This window comes from Triticum dicoccoides, chromosome 3B (assembly GCF_002162155.2).
Source record: "Triticum dicoccoides isolate Atlit2015 ecotype Zavitan chromosome 3B, WEW_v2.0, whole genome shotgun sequence".
In the NCBI taxonomy this organism is placed as follows: Eukaryota; Viridiplantae; Streptophyta; class Magnoliopsida; order Poales; family Poaceae; genus Triticum; species Triticum dicoccoides.
This window is the reverse complement of record NC_041385.1, coordinates 7,240,731-7,247,212: the sequence shown is the minus strand read 5'-3', so window position 1 is coordinate 7,247,212 and position 6,482 is coordinate 7,240,731. Positions and strand designations below refer to the sequence as shown.

Sequence of the window (6,482 nt, the reverse complement as noted above, 5' to 3'; positions counted from 1 at the left end):
TTGTTGACTGCATCTTTCTGTGTAAATTCTGAATTTAGCAATTCAATCATATGTGCTTAATTTTGTGAACATTCATTCTTGATATCCATCAAGTCATGGTTATGGTATGTAATATACCATTGCGGGTATTGCTTGTAATACCATTGTGGGCACTTCTTCTGAGGCTTAGCTACTGTTTTGGATATGTAGTATCTGCTTAGTTTTGCAACTGCATGCCATAAAACCATCTCTATTTACCTTTCTTGTGTTCAATACCAAAAGAAACTGATAAAAAATATTACTTGCACAGTTGTTTATGCTTGTGAAAATGTTCCTTACCATTCTTCATTTGCTTATCTGCTATAATGTCAACTCTTTAAGCTTGTGAGATCATGTATCGGTGCATAGATCATCAGCTCCTCTTATCACTACCATTTGCTCTTTGATTGCTGCTGTCATCCGACCACTAACACATTGTCGTGGCTATCTTCTGAGCTTAGTTGCTGCTGTAGGTGTGCAGTTAGTAGAGGAGCAATGGGAAAGGGGAAACAATATGGGAAAGGTCTCAACAGGATCAGTTGATCCCGGAGGGCCAAAATGCCACTCATTATACCAGAGGAGAAGAGAAGGCCAGAGTTACCTCTTCTTGCGGCAAAGTTTGCAACTGAATCCAACATCGCTGTCAGAAACCATGTGCATGTGCTTCAGTGCTGGAAGGATTACAAGAAAAAGGACAACACTGGGATCTTCGAAGATTTTGTTGGCAAAGTTGGTGTAAGTACACAATTTAGGCCTTTCCCCTCTTCCATGGCTAGCAATCTCTCAATTAGCAAATGCAAGTCAAATACAACATGAAACCGACAAACCTTGGCCCCATTCTCATTAGTCTTGCACCTTCTGTTGTTATCTGCGTAGACTATTAGATGTTGAACACTTTAAGAGAAACAATGGGCTTAGTGATCTAAAACATCTTATATTAATTGACAGAGGGAGTACAAATTATAGTCCTGTATGCTAACATTAGGGAGAGGATTATCACAAAAGTAAACCAGCAATGATTTAAGATAATTATGGTTTACTAAAGATTTGCTTGCTCTTCAGGGCAGATTACTGTCGTTGCTCCTGTAGTCAACTGTTAGCATTTAGATGCGGCTGCCTTGGGCGAGATGATCGCTGGAACTTTTGAATTTGTAGTTGCTTTTGCACCAGGATGCTGTTTTTCTTTTCTATTCTGCTATCTTTTGATAGTAACCCGATCCATTTTCTTGATCTTATGGAAAAGTAAAGAATTTAAGAAAAGCAACAGAAGATAGGATAGCTTTGTTCGTGAACACAAAGATTTCTGTATGACAGATATGCAGATGTCTCTTCTTTTATGTACTTAAACTCTAAATCTATATAGTGATTCTTACACATGTTTTCCCTTCTGTGTAGATAAAGTTCCACATGGACACTGAAGCTGCTCCAGTTATGAAGGATTGTACCCAAATGAAGTTTGCAGTCCGCCAGCAGCGATACAAGCTCAAGCAGAAGTATTTTGATCCTTTCCCGCTCAATTTGGTGACCAGAATTTCTCCTCTCAAATCGATGATTGATGACTAGTGGAATGCCCTTGTGGAAAGCTAGAAGAATCCAAAGAAGATGGTACACTTCTTCCTGAAAACCTAACTCTTTGCTTCTACTCCCTCTGTCCCATAATATAAGATGTTATTACAACTGTGAGTATGTCGTTGTAATAAAATCTTATATTATTGGATGGAGGGAGTACATGCTAACCTACAAAGTGCCTTATTTGTATTCGATCTTTTGATGTAGGAGATCTGTAAAAAGAATAAAGCTAACCGTGCTCAAGTTAAGTTCCATCAAACAACTGGTTCCCGCAGCTATCCTGTGCACTGTGATAATTTGGTAAGTCAGACCTGTGGTTGTAGATTCTCCACCTATCAAATTTTGCTTCTACATAGTTAGTTATTGTATATAATGTTTCCTTGGCTTCAGCCAGTAAATGCTTTATCGAATCAATGGTAGACTAAAAAGCGTAGGCGCATCAGTGCATAGAATAGATTCATGTGTAGTTATATAGCGACACGAAAAATATATTTTTCTGTTCTCCTCTCCGTGTGATGTAGCGCGCCGGTCCTGTGCGAGCTGCCGCACGGTAAAACAGTGGTGCATAGTGCTTAGATTAGATTTTTTTTCTGCGGCTAAAGTTGTATAACAACCTATCTCTGCGGCCTCTCAACCTACTAAAGATGCACGGCCTCTCAACCTACTAAAGATGCACGGCCTCTCAACCTACTAAAGATGCATAACAACCTATCTCTGCGGCTAAGGTTGTATATGACATGCTCACTCAGCACACCAAGAAGCCTAAGTTTCTTCAGCATGTGGGGATCCAGCATATGTGTGAGACTGGGCAGGCTATGTTCTACTGGTGGCTTTGCTGTGTTTGTTGGACCCGACCTTATATCTTGGAGTTCAAAGAAGCATCCTACAGTCTCGAGATCTAGCACCGACACAGAGTATAAGGCGTTGGCCAATGGCGCGGCTGAAGCCATTTGGATAGACTCAGTTCTCACAGAACTTGGAGTTACATAGCAGCGCACGCCCATATTGTGGTGTGATAATTTAGGGGCAACTTACCTGACGGCAAATCCAGTGTTTCATGCTCGGACCAAACACATTGAGATTGATTACCATTTTGTGAGGGAACGAGTAACTGTAGGTGCATTGGAAGTTAGGTTCATTTCAACAGATGATCAGCTAGCGGATGTATTTACTAAACCCGCTACTTGATAGATGCTAGACCGCTTCAGAACCAATCTGAATCTTGTATGTAGTTCAGATTGAGGGGGCATGTAAAATAGGGTCTAGTTTGCATATATTATACTTGTACACGTATACGGATACGTATGTAATTGTAATCTGATCATCTATATATTGAGACGTGAGGTGGATGTTAACCCCCCACGCAAAACCCTAAACCCTGCTGTTTCAATTGCTAGGACTAGGAGTCACTGCTATACTCAGAATGCCTCCTGTTGGTGCCATGACCTAACCTATGATTGAGTTAGATATAACAGCGATCTGGGATCTCAAGAGAAGATAGGTGTGCAAGAATAACAGAGAGGTTGGGGAAGAAGAAGAAGAAGAGCATGAGAGAAGGGGTTTAGAATTTCACTTCATCATCGATAAAAAGCAAGCGTTGCATCACCACGGCTTATAGGTGTGCCGGATCCACACGCTGGCCTTCCGTTGGATGATCACACCTCAGTTTCGTCAGATACACTTTGCTCTGCTTCCCCTGCTTCTCTTTGCCTCAGACGCTGGTGCCCGCTGCCCTGTGTCGTGTCCACTGCCTATTGACACTTACAAGTCTGAACCCTGAACCTTCCTGTCGACATCCTTCAGTTCTCAAGTTTATGCAACCTGAATCAGAGCCTGCATCAATTCAAAACTAGAGCCGGATGAGCTGTCGCGCTCCTCCCCCTCTTCCTTGCGCGGCGGTTCCATTGCCATCCGGCCACGGGCTCCACCGGTAGTGGTTCGCTCCAAAAATTCAAAAAAATACAATTTTTTTCCATGGTAGATAATTTATTGTGTGAGGTTCCTCCAAATATTAGCTCATTTGGGCATCTCAGTAGCTCTCAGTAAAAAGATAAATTGGGCCAAAACAGTACATGAACAGTAAACTGTTTTACAGACCCCAAATTTGTCTTTTTCACCGAGAGTTGCTCAGCTGTCCAAATGATTTAAAAATTGGGGCGGACCTCACGCATCAAATTGTCTACCATGGGAAACAAACTTGAAATATTTTGAATTTTTCTAGTATTTATTTTGTTTTTTTATTCAACAGGGGTGCAGATGAGCCCGGGCTAAGAAAATGATTTTCGCAAACCTAGATAGATTGTGGGCTTCATAATTCGAACCTCTTTTTTCATGGACGAAATTACATAGCATAAGGGTTTCGATGTTGTAATTTCTCTAATGACAACTTCATGTTTCCCGCCCTGCTTGGCGGCAATATCATTGATCAAACTTTGGCGATCCGAAGCGATATGTAGTCGCTGGAGGTTAAGATCCATCACCAACGCAAGGCAAATTCAGATGTACTACCTCTATGAAGAAACTAGCAAAAGGGCCCGTGTCTTGCAATGGGGAAAAAAAATCATAATCTTCAATGGACATGACCATATTCTACCGCTTCACTGAGATACACTATCACTCTTAATTTCGTGAAAAGCATGAACAATTTTTAAAATCATGAACTTTTTTTAAACTCATGTACATATTGGAAATCTTGGATATTTTTCAAATCTGTGAACACTTTTACAAATTTTCGAACATTTTTTAAAATCAAGAATATTTTTTGAATTCATAATTTTTTTATACTATTTGCAAAAAAATGAATAAATTTTTAAACAATTTTCTTGAATCGGTGAACATTTCTAGAATCGACGGACATATTTTCAGACATTGGTGGAATAATTTTTGAAATTCACGAACATTTATTATTGAACTTTTTTGAAATGCATGATCATATTTTGAATCAGAGAATATTTTATAAATGGATAAACTATTTTGTAAGTCATGAACAATTTCTGAATTTTTAGGATATTTTTCCATTCATGAATATTTTTTGAGTTGGTGAAATTTTGTTCAATTTCATTAACATTTTTTATTAAATGAACTTTTAAAAAATGATGAACATTTTTTGATTTGCCAAACATTTGTTTTCAAAATTACAACCATTTTTAATAAGCAAACATTTCATACAAAATCACGAAGATTTCTTGAATCCACCAAATGTTTATGATTTGTTAAACCTTTTATTTCAAAATTCTTGTTTTCAATTTTTTTTAACTTTTTGGAGTACCAAATAATTTAAATCATAAAAACTAAAACAAAAAAAGAAAAATTGAAATTTTAAAGAGAGGTTGCCCGGATATGTGCCGGCCCAAACGGGAGGGCCGCGTCTTCTCCCCGCAGAGCAGTATAGGATGTCCCAACTTCATGGGCCGCCCAGGCCGGGCATTCCTCTGTGTAAAACGTTTTTAATCACTTGCAAGTGGCATTGGTGGGTAATATTTTGCAACTTTGGAGGCAATTTTGATGACGTACCTCCAGAAGCAATAGCCCATTTATTATTAGGTAAGTATATATATATAGATATAGATATAAATAGAAGAGCGTTTAGGTCACTACTAGGTAATACTACGCCTATGGCAGCAACTAGGTTGTCATACACATACAAGCATACATGTCACGGTCAAGTGCTAATTTGGTTGAAACTCAAATTTCGTGTGAGATTTATTGGACCGGATACGAGCACTTTTTGCGAAGCAAGCCCTTATCCCTATCCCCTTCCTCCGCCCATGTCAACCTCCCGGCAGAGTTGTGTCGGAGGCGCCGGCGATCTGTAGCCTCCAGAGTCTCAGTGCCTCCTGGCGACACACAATTTTCCTAGCTGCGCATTTTCCACACAACCGCTCCCGCCGCCGCCGCCGTCTCCAGTAGCTCGTTGTTGCCTCCGGCCTCCTCCTCTTCCGCGTCGAAGATGAATCGAATGCACCCTTCACCGAGGCGTGGAACAACAGCTTACCGATGGCTAATTAAGCTAATTAAAGCAGCAGTACTACATGTCCATGGTAAGGATCAATTTCTTGTACACCTTCTGTCTAGTGTTGTTGAACTACAGACTGTTCTGAAATCTGATTATCTGATGTCATATGTTGATATGCGTATCTAAGACAATCCAATCAAGCGACTGACATGTGCTAGGCAGCCATGGTTGACCTTCCTATTGGGTGGGCAAGCAGCAATAAGCACAAAAACTTTTGCCGGTTCAAACAAAGGATGAGTGACTTCATCTTATACCAACTACTACATTTGGAAAATATCACGATATCTGTTGCCATCCAGGTCACCATCAGTTGACTTCTAACCATTTTTTAAAGATTGATGACTGCTAATCTTGTTGAAAGTCAAATTTTGTAACCAACAGGCCAAGTCTCAAACGTCATGGTAATCTTTTCGGAGATTTTTCTCTCTCCAGGTTTGAAGATGAAACTGATGGCGTAGGAGGCATTACGTGTTGTTAAACTAATTACATTTTGGTTCTGCTACAATGCCCAAACCCCATTTCGGCTCTAAATATATGGTGTCGAAACCCTAGTTCCTCCACCCAGCCAAAGCTATAAACATTTAACTCATAGGATATTGTGCCGAGACACTGTGGTTGTGGTGCAGTGTTGTCCATTATAAGAGTTCTTCAACTTTACATTAATTCACACTCTGATGAAAAAAAGATAGGAATGAAGTATAAAAGGAAAAATAGAGTAAGAGGAAAAAGGACCATATACATGCAGAATTACAGACACGGAGTGGCCTTAGTGTGCCTAGTGACACCAAATTATTCTTTGGGTCTTTGCAAAAAGACTACAAATTCCATGAAAAGCTAAACAACAATTATTACACTAAATTATAGAAGCTATGTTATAAGA

General features: G+C 39.7%; 1 long non-coding RNA gene across 1 annotated transcript; it reads left to right on the top strand.

Annotated features, from left to right (window-relative positions):
* Nucleotides 1-225: 225 nt before the first annotated feature.
* Nucleotides 226-1,887, top strand: LOC119280464. Its single transcript, XR_005138092.1, has 3 exons — nt 226-753; nt 1,414-1,623; nt 1,795-1,887. It is a non-coding gene; the product is annotated as an uncharacterized LOC119280464 (long non-coding RNA).
* The last annotated feature ends 4,595 nt before the right edge of the window (nt 1,888-6,482 follow it).